The sequence below is a fragment of the Lepeophtheirus salmonis genome, unplaced genomic scaffold, assembly GCF_016086655.4.
Source record: "Lepeophtheirus salmonis unplaced genomic scaffold, UVic_Lsal_1.4 unplaced_contig_8220_pilon, whole genome shotgun sequence".
NCBI lineage: Eukaryota > Metazoa > Arthropoda > Copepoda > Siphonostomatoida > Caligidae > Lepeophtheirus > Lepeophtheirus salmonis.
Window position 1 is genome coordinate 1 of NW_027296264.1, and position 10,156 is coordinate 10,156.

General features: G+C 31.3%; 1 long non-coding RNA gene across 1 annotated transcript; it reads left to right on the forward strand.

The window, feature by feature from the left end:
- On the forward strand, nt 1-10,150 carry LOC121131547 (uncharacterized). Its single transcript, XR_005869078.2, has 4 exons — nt 1-1,449; nt 1,507-1,813; nt 1,981-5,106; nt 5,174-10,150. It is a non-coding gene; the product is annotated as an uncharacterized lncRNA (long non-coding RNA).
- The last annotated feature ends 6 nt before the right edge of the window (nt 10,151-10,156 follow it).

Sequence of the window (10,156 nt, forward strand, 5' to 3'; positions counted from 1 at the left end):
GGTATATATCTATTTAGTCCCACTGTTTGCTGTAATGACCAAAAAATATTCTAGTTGCCCACGTGAGACATTTGGGCTTGCCTGTAGAAAATTAGGAGATCAAATTTTGTGGGATGGGTTAGAGACTGACACGAAGGGTGGGATTCAAAGTTGCATTCAGTTTGTATATTAACTTTGATTTTGTGATAATCAGAATAGAAAACTTGGAAATGGATATTTTAGTATCCAAAATGAAGCAAGGTTTACATATCTGGCCTGAATCTTCAGGCTGCTCTGAGCTGAGTTCCATTCCCCAACATACCTAGTGGAGATACTTATGTCTTTTGAAGCAGAATGTACAGAGAAAGGGCAAAAAATTCAAGGGGTTCGAGTGAATCGAGGAAGTGGAGTGATTTTCGAAAAAATGACGAAAAAGAATTTCGAGTGTTGGTTAAACATTACTTTATGAAAGGCAAAACGCCTTTGGAGACTAAAAAAAAGCTTATGAAATGGAAGCCTTATTCTGTGTTAACTCTTTAGCCTTGATATAATTCATTTTATGATTCAATCCAAGACCAAATATAGTCAATCCGTATGTATTGTAATTACTAATCTGTATGTATCCGTGTTCAATTATCATAAGCCTTCTTCATCAATTAAAGGATACTAGATAGAGACTCCTTGGCAAATGTGTGGAATTGAACCTGAGAAAAAATTGTGTTACTTTGTCACTTCTGGTATTAAAGAACAATTCATTGTGATAAAGTGTAACATAATTACATATGGTGATCATGAATAATTAATTGTAAGCATTGATTCAGTTTCAGTCCATTCTTAACATATAGTGAGCGTTTTAAGTGATAAAGATACATAAATAAATTCAAATACCGACTATGTAGAAGGATTCTTTTAAGCAAATAACTTTTAGGATTCCATAATGTTTGAAACAGTTTTAGTATTCATTGAATTAAAACTAATACTTTATTGAAATGGAATCGATAAGTCAAAATAGAGGATCATTATCAAATTTGTAGGATGAGTTAGATATTCAATAATTTTATGTATAGTTTAGAAAATTTATTTAATTTAAGGAACTTAATTTGCCCCAATATAGTCAATTTCCTATAAAATACATCAATTTCTAACTTTTTTATTATGATCATCAATTTTGTCTACTTTGAGTGCAATTGATGGTGCCTCCAGAGGGTTAATACAAATAATTTGGTTACAAAAATTGACATAAAATTGTCAAAGAATAAAAATGTAATCTACACTCAATTTTGAGAAAAATCATTCTAGTTTACTTTTAAGTTGATCTGTCACATATGGCATTTTTTATGTACATATATCCCTTAAATTTTACTTTATAACCCGGATTTTTCTCACTTCTGAGGTAAATAATTGATGTCGTTGGAAATGTCATTTAAAACATGTGATCTCTCTTAGATAAATTTTGGATCTTGCATTTGAGTGAGTCTATTAAACAATTTCCCTTAGTTCAAATAATAATTCCATTCTTCTTCTAAGGCTTCGGGCGAGATCACTAGTTTTTCTCACATGGAGGAAGACAACTTGGATTATATTAGACTAGACTCTTAATATTATCAGCACATTTATTGTTTTCCTGATGACACAAACTATGTGTCTTGAACATAGGTAATGTCACAGGCTCAGATTCATTTTTAGGATTGTCTTGCATCCAGGAATGGACAAACAACTTTTGTTGGCACCTTTAGAATTGACAAAGGACTATTTTCTTATGGAGTTCCTAAAACTTTTACCATATCCACATAGATGAATAAAAATTATCCTCAAGTATATACATTTTATATAGGTATATATATAACCTTAAGTTAAACTAATTATAAAAAATATAAATTTCAAAATACCACTAGACCATAATTCTAAAAGAGATTACACTAATCATTATTTAAAATATAGAAAGTTGTTTTCCGTAACATTTCTAACATATAACAACATAATCTTTTTAATTTTCTTCAGATATTTCGGAAAAACAAGCATAGTACTGAGTAAAAACTTTGAAGAAGACGTTCTTCAACATAATCTCCATCTAAGTTTTGAAGGGAAAACTCCATTGTCAAATCAATTCTTCTTAAGCCATATGAAAGTGATATTCCAATTAAACCTATTATTTTGCGTCATTGATTAAGTGATATTCGCCAATGCGAATAAGATCTGAAGGACTAGACCAATGAGGAATCCTCTATATTCACAAAACCCAATAAATTATTTTCTCGAATCCTGTTATTATTTAAATCCTTAATTTGAAGTGGTTTATTTATTAATGAACATTGTATGAACTTTTTGAAATTCATTCCAACTATAGCATTTTATAGTCCCTCCAGCTCCACTCACTTGCGGACACCCCTTATTTTTTCGTTAGAATAAACTCACCTCTTTGGTCTTTAACCAAATACCTCTTGCAGCAGAAAGAGGTATCTTCTCCTATTACTGAATTGATTGGTTAGAAGGAAGAACTAGGTATGACCCACTCAAACGTTATCACCGTATGTGTTTTTAGAGATGTGCGGCGATCCGTGAACCCCCTTTAATTATTTGGTTTAAATTTATTATGATATTTGAATATTATCCTTATCAAGGGTTAGTCGGGTGGAGGGGTTAATAGTAGGAGTTTACTGATCCATCGGAATTGGTAAGAATGGACCTTTTTTATTATCGGAATACTCTCAGTAATGCCGATTTAATCGATATATATGCATAATTTTTTAATTGAATTACATATATGATTCATTTGAGCTCATTTTTGGTGACAAAATTACAGATGAAAATCAATGAAAAAGAGGGGGAGGGATGTACATTGAAAGTTTATACAAATTTGTAGGTTTGTACGGAAAATTTAGATGAAAGTAACAACTTAGAAATAACCGCATATTTGAATTGAATAAATAAGTCGTGCAAAATACCGTAATGTTAAAAGTTGTGTAGAGTAGTGTACTTTTTATCATTTAGCATCTTTTTCACAAAATATTTCTTCTTTTTGTTGAATAATATTGTTTATTACAAAACTGAAGATGAGTCCTATTTTCTTAATCAAGTTTGACTTATCAACCCTAGATTTATTAAAAAAGACAAGAGTTCGAACTCGATCACTGGTTTATACATATTTCAATTCCTAGGACATGCACATAAAACTCAGTTAGAAACTGGAGACAGTTCAAGATAGCGTTGAAACTTGGTCCAACGCCGATTTTTTTTTTTCAGTTCGGTCTTGAGTGATTTTTTCTTGACCGATTTGGACCAATTTTTTGGTACAAACCCCGTTCTCAGTCCATGGGCCGATTTTTTTGGTCTCGTTGTGTAAACCGATTTTGATTTGGTCTCACTTTATGAACCAATTTTTTTTGTCTCATATATTATGCCAGACCAATTGTTTTTTTTTTTTTTTTTTTCAAAATCACCTGGCATTCATTTTTCGCGAAAAAATATATCAAAAGTACACGATAAGTTCTAGAACAAATACTCAATACATATAAGAGACGGCGGGATCAAAATTAATCCGAGGCATCTCTGTTTAACCATTGTATGATGTAATTTTACTTGAGAAAAACATATGATTTATCTGTAAAATCGGTCATGACTGATCAAGAACGAACTGTTCCTATGGACCGATCTAGACCGAATTTTTATATGAGACAAGTATAGGATTTCCAGACCAAAATCCATCACTAGTTCAAGACCATTTGATCTCATGTGGGCTGAACCAGTAAAATAATAGAAAATTGCTTTTTGTTAGTGTCGCAAGTATTTTTTTTTTTTTTGGAAGTGAGGCAGTTGGGCAAAGAGGCAGACTTTAAATATCCATAAAACTCCCTAATATGGGCCAAACGGAAATTAATTGACTCTTGAGGACAGAGAGTACCTAATTAACTTTTTAAAACTAAAATATATTATTAACTATTTATGATAGATTCATTTACGTCTTTTTTTGAATTTCGTAATTAATAAGAAGTTTAACATTAAAAAAAGTTAACAATTTTTGTAATTTGTTTATGGAATTCCTTTATACATATTAAAGAATCCGTATCGGAATTGTCATTAAAAATAGTATCGGAATTTTGTCAAAATTTGGTATTGGTACATCCCTGGTAAATAGTAATGGTGTTTTCAGATTGCACCTTGTTGAATATATATTATTTAATGGACAAATTTAGTTTTATGCACTGTTGTTCAATCTTTAAAGGGTTATTAGTATACAAAAAGTTGCGAAGAATCACGCAACCTTATCCTTTATTTTTGTTTTAAATATTTTACGTTTTTTTTTTCCAAAAACGTAACTATTTCTAAGTTAAAGATTTACGAGTATCGTTTCATTTTATTATTAGTTATTTTATATACCATTTCATTCAAAATTAAAATATGTTATATGCATATAAAGTAAAGGGTCCATTTTTGCTATTTTTGATAAATTTATTTCCCCATTTTCTTGAATTCAAGATAACATAGATAGATTTAAAATATTATTCCGAAATTATCAACCATTGTGTAATAAATATCTTATGTACTTCGTAAGAAATCTTGAACAATGAAATATTATCAACTAGGTATATTATATTTATTTCTTAGATATAAAATTTAATTCGAAAGGGACTTTTTTTTTCACGTAGGTATTTTATTTTATGTGAATGGTTGAAACCTCCTTGGTATATATTTATATAATTTTGTATTTGATTTAGGGATAATTCTGTAACTTTCATTTGTAATATTATATTATGAAATAACAATTTTCATATGAAAATGGACCCACATTTTTCTCCTAAGAATATGGGGAAAAAATAGTATTTAACCTTATTTCAAAAGATATGAGGTGATATTTGATATATAAAATATAGTCATTATATTTTGATAACTAAAGAAGAGGCACTTGGCTTAGGGGTAAGACAAAATATTTAGTATTTTGTTTTTTTTTAGTAAATATATTTTAGATTTAAATATTGGATATCCTTTGGAATATCAAAGAAAAAATTATTAACTTTAATCTAAGACATCTTTATAGGGTATCTATTTTAGAAAAACTCCTTACTATTTCTTCGGGATCTAAAAAGGCTTTAAATAAAGAATTGCATTAACAAATTATCGAATCCCTAGGTAATAAAAGTAAAAATTTTAATTAAGTGAAGTTATGTATATTTATATATATTTTTTTTTTGCATAGATCAAAAGTGAGCTTATCATTTATCACTGATGTGAACATATATTAAGTGATAATTTCATGGACTTTTTATCGTAATCCCTCCCAATATTACTGGAATCCTTGGAATCTATTTTTTTATCAACATTAGATAGTGTTGGAAAATAACAGCGTTTTCTTCTGCAGAACATCTTTTTTGCCGGGCTGAATCCATCTACTCTGGATGTATTTCTCCAAGCAAATAATTCCGATTCTATATTTTGTCTTATCCATTTTCTTGATTAAAGACTTGACTCATTGCTATAATAAACCCTTACTTTGAGGATTATGCGGTGAACTTATATCATAGATAAATAATATATTTGTCACATAATTTTTTAAATTCACTTCTATGCTGTGGTCCTTCATCAGAAACAATGTATTTAGGGAATCCAAACCAATGAAAGCATGACAATAGAATTTTTATCATAGTATCTATAGGGAATAAATTAAATTTGGCTACAAAATGAAAACCACTAAATCTATCAACCCTTAGAAGATAGTGAGCACCCTTATACTCAAAGAGGTCGGAAGCCACATACGACATGGTATATTCGGCCCTGAATTAATTATTGGTTCATCTGGCTTACTTGGTTAAAACTTCTGACCAAAGTAGCATGTCTTTAACAGGTTTTTGATATCATTGTTGATATTTGGACAAAATTAGAGTTGTTACACAGCCTTCTTTGTTTTCACAACGCCTTCATAAGTTAAATGAAGTAATTGCATGATTATTTATCGCTTGGGTCTATTCAAATTTTGTTAAATAACATTGTATTATCTTCAAACTCCACATCTAACTCCTCAAGTGAGTAATATACCTGAGCTCTTAACAAAGCATCCCCCTATTTCATGGAATTTACCTGGAACCCATTCCAGTTCAAAGTTATAATCAATTAATTTATCCCTAAAATGTTTTAGGGTTTTATTTGGGATATCCATAATTGTAAACGATGATCCCTAAGACTAAGAAATTAAGGTGAGGCGTAGAAGTTATAATTACAACGATCAACTGCCCATTCACCAAACAGATTCAGATTTCTCTTTCAGCATTTTTTAAAAACATTCTTTATCGAGATATTATTTTACTTCGTTATATAACAAAGCTTTCAAACTTATTTTTTAACAACCATTGGAGCTAAATAGTACTAAAGTTCCACTGTAAAATATATGGATTCCATTTAAGTGAAGCTTCTTGGTCAACACTAAACTAATTTTAAACAGTTGTTGTTATCTTGATGTACTAAACCAAAACATATTCCATTCAAACGTAAAGCATCAGTTAATTATTGTGTAAACAACTCAAATTTAATTAGCGTGTAACTTAACAAGGCTTTTTTCTTACTTCTTCCAAATACTTTTTGTGGTCTTCTAGCCATAAAAATGTACAGTCTTTCTTCAGCAATTAGTATTCGTATGGGCGAAATCCTGTAGGAAGTGTCAGAATTGATTTATAAGTCCCATAAAAGATTGTAACCATAAGATATTTTTTTGTATTGGAAATTTACGTACAGCCTCGAGCTTGTCCTCATTTGGTTTTACACCTTCAATAGAAAAGGAATAACCAGCAAGGTGAACACTCGGCCCATAAAGGTTTTTTTTGATAGAAATCTTGACATTTCTTTTTCTTTATTCAAATAAAGTTTGACATGTCCATTGAAATAAAATTTATGCAACATAAGGAGATCGTGAACTATCTTTTTAGCATCAGGGGCTTATCCCCAAGACACGGTATCCGTTCCTATATTCAAAAACAAGTCAGTCTCAAGAAAATGGGAAGATCAAATTAGCAAAATGATAAAAATTGGTCCACTTAATTACACTTGGGCTTGTCATAAATATAATGAGAGAATCCCGGAAAAGTGCCTTAGTTTGATTCTGTTTTTCCAATTATAGAAGCGAAGGGTTCGTAGGGTGCATATTTTTATGGATAAAAGGCAAGGAGTTGAATGTATGTGTGCTCCATGTTCACCGCTACCAACCATTTATGGGATATTGGGACCAGATAGGATGTCGTTGTTTTAGGCTATAAGTATAGAGAAAACACTGAATTTATTGAAATAAACACATGTGGCGTGCCTCACAGATAAAGAAAAACATAGTAACAAGATAATAATATATTAACCACCACAAACTCTCCAGGAGTAGGAAGTAAACTTTCCATGTTTGTCAACAGCCCTAAAGTTGGCCTTAAAAAAACAACCCAAATCCCTTAATTGCTGACATGGCCAGGAAAATGAGCATGCCCCCATTAGCGGTTATCTGGCATCTAAAAAAAGGCATGAGGGAAGTCTCTGAGGAACATACTGCGACCTCAGTTGACAAAACAGGGTTGGAAAGTCCGTCTGGAGTGTGCAAATAAGATGTTGTAGGTCCTCTAGTTAGCTTGCAGACTCATCATGGTATTTTCTGATAAGAAAATCTTTACTGATAACCCTGTCTTCAACAGGCAGAATGATGGAGTGGTGACATTTGGGGATATAGCAAAAAAAGAATCGATATACCTCCGACACCAAGCACTCAGCTTGATTGATGGCGTTAGGCGTAGTTGTATACTTTAGGAGGGATACATCCTGTGTTGCTCCCTTTAGGATACAGGCTGAAGGCTGATGAGTACGTCAATACTCTAGACACCAAAGTTCTCCCATGGATCAAAACTATGGTTGGCAAAAAATATGTTCATTATTTATAGTTTTAAAAGTTAAACGTATAAAAAGTCGATTCCTTTTTTTTCGAATTTCTATGTGAACTTAACCATGCAACTGTCTAAAGGAAAGCCAAAAGATTTATTAGTGTCAGCCATTGTGTTATATACTTAAATTGAAATTATATCACTATAGATATACTTTGACATACCTTTGTTTATACAAAGGGATATGCTTCTTAGGTATACAAAAGCACAACCTTAAATATCTACTAATTGATTAATTATTATCGAAAAACAATACAAACTTCGATTACAAAATATCAGTAATAGTGAGGTTTTTTTTATTTCTCTTCATAATAAAATGATTATAAAATAAGTACCCTCACATAATACGTAAATAAAAACAATATTTCAGTGTGTAAAAAAATAATTATTTGACATTTTTTTTTTAAATTGCTCTTCCTGACATAGCATTGCTAGAGATGGGATTTCTGAAGAGAAAAAATACAGTTTAGAGATAAGAAAACGAAAAATATTTGTGCTTTTTTTTGTTTGTTTTTTTAAATTTTGATATTTGAATAAGAATTCTCGTTTATTTTAAGGGTATTTTTTTAAAGAAATTCTATAATAGACAGATGATGTTAACAAAGTTCTTAATTTAGTTATTGAGAAAAGTCTTATTCACTTTTTTTTATAGTTAACACACTTACATTACTTAATAATAACAATATTTTATAAATACAGTATACATAAAAAAACATGCTCACAAAATTTAGTAAATTAAACATTAAAATAAAAAAGTAATAAAGAAATGCAACGAAATAAGTTGTGAATTAGATAATCCTTTCTCTCTGAACAATTCTCTAAATTTAGCTCACTCAACCTGGGTTTATTATTATAGTATTCATATGTATAAGTCTATTATAAACATAAGAACCTCCTATAGACCACGAGATGGTCTCCTGATGACATCGACCATACTTTTGGGGAGGTGTCTACCTTTGCACCTTGCTACGTACATCATAGAAACGGCGTTGGTGAGAATCGAGTCCGCTTTTAAGGAGTGAAGACCTCCAGCTGATATAACAAACATCCACTCTGCCTTTGTTAGAGTTAGACACAACTCCTTTAGGATAATTTCCTCGACTTTACTTCACAATGGAGTTATCTTATCACTCCCATAAGTATAAGGAGATCTCCCGCTCTTTGCCACAAAAGTAGCATTCCCTCTTTTTTTTTCTTTTTTTTTGGACTTGTTTGTATAGAGGCTGGAGGTAGCGAGTCTGTATCTGAACCATTTTTGACTCAAGTTGGTGACCGGATTTTTCATTTTGAAGTACCAGTAGTCTAACAAATATTTATTTCCCTCTTCAAAAAGACGTTGAATTCTTTTTATTGCTATCATCTTTGAGAGGTTAGACTTAAAATGCGTGTTAATTTCGTTTTAATTGATTTGCAAGGAAGATAATAAAGGGCTATATAAAATGGAGAGAACGGAAATATTCACTTGGTATTTCCAGCTTCCTCATTGCGAAGCAAAAAAGTTTAAAGTCGATGTTATGTATTTTTTTGCGAGAGTTGACGTCTGAAGGTAATTCCAGTGTGATAGAAGAATTCTCTTCTTCTGTTGATCTTTGCATCCTTTTACTGAAAGCTCAGGAAAACTTCCATCAGATTTAGGATATGGACGAACCAACTTCAGACTTAGAGATATTTATTGAAAGTCCAGTTTTTTTACCAAATGACTTCAGTACAGAGAGAAGCTCTAGAACTGAGGCTTGTTGCACGGCTGAACTCCCTGTCAGGAACACGGTTAGATCGTCAAGGGGTTCATTAGGTTGTGAGCTATTGTACTTAAGTGTGACGCTAATTGTAGTGTACTTCGAACACAACCTAGAAGACCTTTAGATTGGATGTATAATCATACAATGATATATATATTTGAAAGGGATTAATACTAAAAGATGTACATAGACATAACTACTAAAATTTCTAAACATGTAAACTCTACTTTATAAAAAGGTGCATTACTATCTATTTAAACAAATCCCAACGTCATGAGATAAAAGTAAATAAACGATAATACATAACAACACCCCTCATTCCACTTGTACACGAGGACGAAGTTGATTAATATCGTTTTTAACTATTCCTTGTGGGGTTTGAACCGACCACAGCACATCCCAAATCTTCCTTTGTATATCTCCAACTATCCACTTGTACTAGCAAAGACTGTATAAACGGCACCACACGGCCATTTTGATTTTAAATTTTTCCTTTCGTAGTGATGGAAAAGGAGAATGAGAAGGAGGAGAAGAACC